This window comes from Rhinolophus hipposideros (assembly GCF_964194185.1).
Source record: "Rhinolophus hipposideros genome assembly, chromosome: 6".
Lineage (NCBI taxonomy): Eukaryota > Metazoa > Chordata > Mammalia > Chiroptera > Rhinolophidae > Rhinolophus > Rhinolophus hipposideros.
In genome coordinates, this window is record NC_138052.1 from 14,824,188 (window position 1) to 14,833,468 (window position 9,281).

Sequence of the window (9,281 nt, forward strand, 5' to 3'; positions counted from 1 at the left end):
TAGTGATAATAATTGTACAGTGTTTAAAGTGAGGTGAGATTCTCTGGGATATCACCCTAGTTTCCACTGCCTACAAAAAATGAATAATTTATTTAAAATATAACTCTCATAGAAAATTTGAGAAAGAAAATAAAAATTTGCCTACACACACACACCATATTACACATAAAAACATTCCAGATCAACTACAAATCTTCTATGTAGAATTAAACGTATACCCCTAATTGTGGCCTGCTAAATCCGCCGTGTTTTGGTGTCTGCCTCCCTCTCCAACTTGTCTCCTCCTTTCCCTGATGTCTTAGCCACACCAACCTTGCTCTTCACACACACCAAAGCCATTTCTACCTGCATCTTCTCCCTGGACTTCCCCTCTAATCATTAGTTATACCTAAATCAGTTTGTATCTCACTTCCTCACAGATGCCTTCCCTGACTACCCAATCTGAAGTAGACTGCCTCATGCCACCGTGCCACTGTGTTTCATTCTCTGGTGAAATGCCTGGTTTATTTATTGGTTCATTTGTTTATTGTCTTTGTCTCCCAACTAGAAAATAACCCCACTAGAATCTGAAGACAACCTGGCACATAATAAGTGCTCAACAAATATTAGTTGAATGAATGAGTCTAATAGTGAAAAACAAAACTATAACTGTATTGGAAGAAAATTTAGGAAAATATTTGTATAATCTCAAAGTGGAGGAGACTTTCCTAAAAAAAGAAAAAAAAGAAAAGAAAAAAAAAAGAAAAGAAACCCATAGCCGTTAATGGAAAGACTTTGTTACATAAACAATTAAATTTCCATTGGTTAAAGATTTTTTAAAATTATCAGTTAGAAGAAAACATCACGTATGACAAAGGTTAGTATCTAATAATTATAAATAAGAAAAAGGAAAATTATCCAACAGAAACATTGGCAAAGGGTTTTAACACAAACATCCCACAGAGGAAATGTAAATAGTTAATTAACATAGGTAAGGAGGCCTGTCATTGCTGGCAGTAAGGGAACTACAAATTAGACAATGAAAGATACCATTTTTCACCCATCATTCACAACATTTAGAAGGAGAAAAACATATCCAATGCTCATAAGTGTATAGAAAAATGGACATGCACTGAACACTTCTTCAGAACGCGAATTGCTACAACTTCCTACAAAGTTGACTATCAATATCTATTAAAACTTAAAATCTGTTTGTGTTAGTCTTAGGAATCCCACTTGGGTGACTCCTAAAAAATAAAAGTACTGGATGTTGGAAGGAGAGAAGATTATAATCATGAAGAATTATTTTGAAGTTTAAAGATTTACAATACATCCTTTATTTCAGGTGTCTCTGTGACCAGGTAAATCCCAGGTTTCTTTTAATTTAGAAGGGGAGTCTGGATGTTGAGGGGCAATCACAATCTCTTCCATAAAGTCTGTATTAACTTCAGGGATATGTAGCAGCAATTGATACTTATGCTTTCTCTCCTTAATAAAAGCAACTGGGCTTTATTCAGGTGCTTATCTGCCCAGCCACAAGACTACATTTCTCTTTCGCATTTTCAGGTAAATATGGCTTTGTGATTAAGTTATGGCCAATGAGATAAAAGTAGAAATAGTTGAGTGGAACTTCTAGAAAATATCTTTAAAGAAGTTTGGCTCAGTTAGGAAGAGCGCCATTTTGGTTTTGTGTCCTCCACTTTTTTTCCTGCCTGAAACACAGATAAAGTGATTAGAGCTTCTCAGCCATTATGGATTATTAACTCATCCTGAGATGAGAAGCCATGTCCTAAGGCAAGTGGAGCAGAAAAGTAAGAACTCGGGTCCCTAATGACCCTGAAGTACCCTATAAAGGCCCTGGGACACCCACTTCCAGACTTGTTTTACATGAGAGAAAAATAAACCCTTGGTGTTTAAAAGCCACTGCATCTAATTCAAACTGATACTATCATGATATGTTAAATACAAAAGCAAGTTGCTAAGTAATATCAGACGAATATAAACTCAAATGTTTATAGGTGATAGGCCAGTAACATAGAAAGGTGGATTAGTGAAGGTATAAATAATAGGGGATGAAAAGGACCATGTTAAATGGGAGAGGTCATGCAGCATCAATAATATTATTACTATGCAGGTATTTAGATCCACATCTTCCAGTTTTCATGCTAAATATCCCTAATGTTTTACAAACAAAACATTTTCCCTGATATATCCAGACTGCAGGCCATCAGTTTGTGATCTTTGATTTGTAGTGTGATCTAATATTTGGAAAAATACAGAAAAGGGAAGAGCGAAGGAAGGGAAGGAAGGGTGGGCCATATATGTATATATTTATATGTGGTATAAACATAGAGATAATATGAAAGGCAGAGCATGAAACAATGGAAACCTAAGAGTGATGAGATTAAAGGGGAAGATTATTAACTTTTTTGTAACTATATTTTCTATCTTGTTACAATGAATATAATTAATTTGTAATTTTTTAAAAAATCTAGTAGACCAGGAGGAAAATTTCTGAGTTATTTTCTGACATTGGACTGGAAATCCAATGTCAATGCCACAACATAATCATAGAAAGCTTTTAGGATCATTCGGTCTGAGCAAGTTCAATCTGTTTTAGGAATCAGTCATTAATTTAAGTATTAACATCAAAAACTAGAAAGAACGGATGTGACAGGGGAAACACCAACCCATGGTAGGTTGCAGTGACTTTAAATGTAAATGGACTGGAAGTCATGTATAAACATGCACTTACCAATGGGAGAAAAAAATATTATAGGAAACGATATATTGATTATTTTTAAAATAAAAGATGAAAAGAAGTGCATTAATTCTTTGAGATTACAATATGGCCCAATGTATACATTGCATTTGTTTTAACATATGTTGGTTTTTACTAAAACTCATCCTAGTTTTAGAGCAGCCTAGATTTTTAAATATTCATTGCTTTTTTCTAAATCTGTCTCAGGCATTGCCATTCTCTTCAAAACATGTGTTTGAAAAATGTTCAAACTTCTCATCTTAATCTAAAACTGTGTATTTGGTTCCAGTTTGATGAGAAGAAACTGGATTGTGAATACATTTTTACTGACACATCTATTTTCATCCTTTGGCAAATTTGACAATCTGTGACAGTTCTCACATTTCTGGAACAAGTATCCAATTATAAAAGAAGCTAATAATGATAATACAATAAATTATTTGACTGTTTGGGGTTTTATCCAAAATAAAGTTTATCAAATATTCTCTTCCTGGTCCCCGTCACCCCAGCCCCTGACACATACCATGTGCTATTTCGGCATTTATGCCTGGGGGATTATGGTCCTTAAATAGCAGTCAGTTGCTCTAATATTGTAGCCGTGGTGTTTTGTTTTTTTTCCATAGAATACTAATTTTGCAGAAGGACTTACTATAACTCCCCAATTTAGCAAATGAAGAAACTGAGGTACGGAGATATAAGTGACTTATTTAAGATCTCACAATCAACTATTGGAGTACTTCTACTTAAATATATCTCTAGAGATTCATAAAAGCAAAGCTATATTGAAAATTCACTCCGTTCTTGTGACTATAACAAATGTAGTGATGTTACAAACCTGGCATAATGTCCTATGTACTGCTGAAGAAGTTTTGGTAGTAAATAAAAGAAATCAAACCAGCTCGAGAATAAAAAGGACTATTTTTCTTTAGAGTGAGTGGAGCTCCAATGTAAATTTCAAGGGGGTAAATTGGTTTCAGGCATAGCTGAATGCAAAAAGGAAAAATCATGAGAATCTGCCTTTCTCTTTGGAGTTTGTGTGTCACTGAGTCGACTTCATTCTCAGGTAACTTTATTCACACAGTGGCGAAATGGCTTATGTTCTAATCCCACTGCAAAGAATACATGTTTCTCAGCGGTCCCAACAAAGAAACTGGGAGTAACTCATGAGCTGCTTGTATCAGAGTCCTTCCTCGATACTTCACTATGACTCCAGTTGGCCAAGCCCAGGTCACATGCCCACCCCCACTTCCATCAGTCCCCCCAGGAAGAACTACACAGAAAGTGGAGGAGGGGTAGTCCCAAGGGGAAAAATAAGTGTTTGTTACCAAAAGAGAGGTAATGAACATAAAGCAAGCAAAAACAAGTGAAGTCCATTAAAAATTCCATTTATGTTGAATTGTAAACCTGTACAACTAAGTTAATTTTTTCTTAGTGGTTGTGGATTCATGATACTTTCATTAAAAAGAATTCCTGCAAACACTAAAGAAGGGGATACTGTAGAAGCAGAAAAAATACAAATACACTAAAAAATATTGTTGGCTTTGCCCCCCGCCCGCCAAAAAGATGGATTGCACGTGTGTGCTTATATTGTCAGTTCCTAAATAAAGAATAAAAATGTTGGACATCTGCCAAACATTAACATTACATATTGAATGATCTCAATCCTGAACTGGGAAAGCTGTCATTATATTTTTGCATAGCCTTTGTTTATTTTGGTTTCCATTTCATTTCAGATGCTGATAAGCTTGTGCTAGCTACACTTAATAGTATTCTATTGGAATTTATGTAATTATTCAGCTCATAAAGAGTAATGGCCTCATATCCAGCCAATTTTCATGACACTGTAACTAGAACTCTGCTCATTCATTTGTCCATTCGTTCATGTTTGTTATGTGCCAGTTATGAATCAGGAGCAAAGCGGAACACTAAGATTAAAGAGATGAGTAATTTGTAGCCCCACCCCTTGAAGTCAAAGTGCAGTAAGGGAAACAGATCAGTAAAATTTAAAGTATAACATAAGAAGGGCATTAGAAGCATTGGAAGACTCATGGCTCACTATGCTGAGAGGTCAGGGAACGTTTCAAAGAAGGCTCGGAGAATGCTTTCCAGAGAGGAGAAGGAGGTGAGAGGCAACTCTGGAGAGTATAACATGCAATGACACAGAGGCTTGAAAGAACCCTGGGAGTTTCAGAAATTGGTGACAACCGTGGCTGTGGTACGCTGTGTATACAGGAGAAGAATCAATGTGAATATGTGAATGATTTTGTGTGCTAAGTTTGGACTTTATCTTGCAGCTCCAAAACTCTGGTCCCCCAACTAGAACCAGACTGACAGTAAAGAGCCATCTGGAGAACTTGTATACAATGCAGATGGCCCTGGCCCCACTTCTGGAAATTTGGGTTCAGGAGGAATCTGTGTTTTAAAAACAGTTCCCTAAGTGATTCTGGAGCACATCCAAGCCTGAGAATCACTACGTGTGCGCAGTAGGGATCCATCAGAGTACTGGAAAAGAGAAGAACGTGCTTTGGAAAGATAGCTCTTTTGCCAGGGGAAAGTTGCAGTAGAGCAGGTCAAAACAGGAGATGGAGAGACCTGATAGGAGCCCGTTGTGATAGAACAAATTAAGAACTGGCATGCAGAGACAGTGCGGGTGCAGAGGCGGCGAATGTGCAGTGGTATTTCTGAGAAATGTAATCCACAGGACTACACAATCTGTTTGATGTGGGAAGTGAAATATGTGTGTGTAGGGGGTGGAATGCTAGTTTGTAAAGGGTGCCCTTGAGAACTGGGAGTGAGAGGTTAGCAGGAGGCGTGGCTGTATGCATAGCACTGTCATCTTAGCTCAAGGTGGGAGACCAGGCTGGACCTTGCCATAGGCAGGAAGCCAAGTCTTGGGACTGGGCTAGCCGAGATCCCGTGGCACAGATCTGCGAACCCTGAGGTTGAAAACTTGCTGCTGGCTCCTCACCTGGGGACACCTCTCTACTTTGTGCCACCTGTGGTCCCTGCCAGTAGTCACCTCTCTTAGCCCCTGTAATAGTCTCTTAGGAGAAATCTCTAGCTTAATAAACTTCCTGAAGCCAAGAATCATGTGAGCTTACGTGTTCTCAGAGCCTAGCCTACTGCCTGAACATATTTGATGCTCACGTTTCTAGGTGAATAAATTGTATTAATTACCTAGATAATTTATATCTGTATAGGCTTTGGGCCTTGTGTGTGTGTGTGTGTGTGTGTGTGTGTGTGTGTGTGTGTGTGCACGTGCGTGTATGTCTGTATAAACATGTATTTCTGTAACTTTACATGCTTCATTTATTACTTTCCAAAATTCACATTTTTATCATGGATACCAATACGCAAAATACACCGCTTTCCTCCAAACATGAACTATTGCAAGATGCCTGTTTAATTAGTGAACCAGGCAGCTCCTACAGATATTAATTCAGATTCCATTGACAAGAGCTTGGTTAATACAACTTTTAATCTAATTAAAGACGGGAACAATTTTCAATTCACTTATCCAAATAAGTATATATGAATTCAGAGGGATTATTGTTAAGTAGGGTGGTATGATCACTTCAAAGTGCTATTTATCTTTTTCTCAGATGGTGCTAAATGGGATAAAATAGAGACTGCCATGAAAGATAAACAAATAATATAAGGACAGAAATTGTAAGACTAATTTGAAAGTTACTCTTTATGTGTAAGTTTTTGTTCTGTTCATCGAGTGTATGATTCCTTTTTATTCCCCATCATCTTTGCCCTCTTCCTTGCAGTCAGGTGCCCTTTGAGTACTCACAGGAACACCCTGCTAACAGAATCTGAAATCAACAGAAAACTCACATAGTTACAACTTTTCTTTATAACCTACTTTCACGAGAAAGAGCAGTGATAAGTAGGCAAGCTACTATCAGAGATTTAAAAGTATAGTTTCCAAGCAGATGTTGGAATTAATTCGGATAACCAAAAAATGTAAAGTAGCCAAGATATTGATCGGCAAAAACTAAGATAATTTTTTTGGATTCTAATGTCTACATTTCAAACTGATTATTTGAAATGAATTCCCACACACAGATAATGAATTATACCTCTCTAAGCCTACTTGACCTTTGTTATTTCCTTGTGTGTATTGATGCTCTGTCTCCTTGATGTGGCCTAATTATTGTGAAAATCTATAGCTTCCTGTTTCTCCCGATCTTCAGGAAACTGTTTTATGCTTCTTAGCTTATAATTTATGGTATGTACGTGTACTTCCCTATGTCGCCTTAGCTGCTGTTTATAACTTGTATTTTATATGTAATATCCATCATAACTCACTGGTCTTGCCCAACCCCTGGTTTCGGCTTCTTTGACCTGCTTTGACCTTTTGCTAGACAAAACCCAATATAACACACTTCTGTAGCCTTAATGTGCTGGTCATTTGCCTGCTTACTCTCAGATCCATTCATTCATCCATTCTTTCTCTTACTCTGTATCGAAGGAAGCTGATTCCTGCCAACTCCATTTGCTGGAGTCACTTGCCCATGCCCCAAAGGAATTAGGACAGTGAAAGATAAAAAGATGAAGTAGGAGTACTGGCAGAAAAAGAGGAGAAGCCAAGGTATTTCTCCCCCTATCTGATTCAGGGAGCTTCTCCCACAGTGGCTGCTTCTCCTCTGCTATTCCCATTCTAGGTCCATCCAGGGACAACGGCTCCAGGGCTCTGATAACTCACTTCCTCTGTTGGTCTCTCCAACCTTGGGATGGAGAGTAGAGGCTTCCTGCTTCTGCTGCTCTCCGGGGTACCACTCCTTCCCCAGTTTGGCTTTCCAGCCCTTCCAATATCTTTGTAACTAGTTCCTGGTATTAAAGTCCCTCAACTGATCTACCTCACTTGGGCTCTGATGACTTACCGAACCCTGTCTCCTACACGGAAATGACACTACTTGGCAAGTTGTTAGGCAAAGAACAGAAGAATTCATGTCAGTATTGCAAGGCTCGCATCTCAAAATATCCAGCAAAAGATGTAAAACATCGAATGAACATGTTGAAAACATCTGATACAATGGAAACCATCATTTATTTTTTTTAAAAGTCACTTCCATTTAGTTCTTCATTCATTAGTAATCTCCCGTTGATAGGGAAACTGTGGGAAATGGAGCAGAGTGAACAAAGAATCATGCCCACGCAGAGCCCCAAATAGTTCCAAGTAGGTTTGCCTGCACAAAAGAGAGGAAGATGTAATCAGCACCCAGAATAGGTAACAGCACACATTTAATACTGTTAATATTAGATAAAAATGAAGACTCCTCTGCAGACCCCTGCTGTTCTCCTCCCCTCCCCGCCCCCAAAACTCTCTTTCTCTGCATTAATTCGACCTTCCCATGACATAAAAGCAGTCATACTTATTGCATCAGAGAGTCCAGGACAGTTGTCAGTGTCCTAAATGTCTTCAGAGTGGACCCATCCTTGGAGATAGGATTTGAAATCACACTTTTGTGCTCTGTGAAAAGGTGAAGGCTGTGGTTTCATGATTGTGGGTAGGATTCAGTTCATCATGCCCAGCTTTAAGCAATTCCTTTTCTGTTTTTGTTGAGATGGAGCGGAAGTGGAAACCACAAGGGGGTTAATTTTATTTTTCAATCCATGATGGACCACGTATTCGTTTCCTGGACCGTTGTGACAAAGTCCCACACACTGGGTGGCTTAAACAACAGAAATGTATTGTCTCTCAGTTTTCTGAAGGCTGGGAGTCTGAGATCAAGGTGTTGGCAGGCTTGCTTTCTTCTAAGAGTTGTGGGGGAAGGATCTGTCCAGGTCTTCTAGTGGTTTGGTGGTTTGCTGGCAATCTTGTTGTTTCTCGGCTTGAAGAAGCGTCATCTGATCTCTGCCTCCTTCTTCACGGGTGTTCTTCCTGTGAGTGTGTGTCTGTCTGTATCCACATTTCCCTTTTACAAGGACACCAGTCATTTGGGATTAGTACCTACTCTAATGATCTCATTTTAACTTGATCACCTCTGTCAAGACCCCACCTGCAAATAAAGTCACATTCTGAGGTACTGGAAGTTAGAACTCCAACCTACCTTTTTGAGAGGGACACAATTCAACCTATAACAAGCCATTTACCCAGATTAGTTCAGTATCTCTTGCTAAACTCTTCACACCCACCTACCCATTTGTCTTCACCAAAGCCTTTGGCAGAACCTATGGTCAGGAAAACATCAGGTAAACTCATTCATCCTGAAGTAGAATTGGCTAAAATCGTCTCTCTATTTATAAAGTACAGCAGTCCAAAAGGATTACAGCAATGGTAAGAAACCAATAGAGTTAAATATGTTGTTCCTCCTGGGAGTATCTACATTTTAATAAATAACAAGAAATTATACCCATTGTTATAAAATACGTGGTAGCAAAACTTGGGGTTATGAGGAAAAACTTGCTAAGCAACCCTTGGTTTTCATTGTAATTAACACAAAAATATCATTGAATTCTATATTCATACAATGGTATACACTCATAATTCTGTACTGGAAATTTATTCTTTAGTACTAATAAAAGACATAAA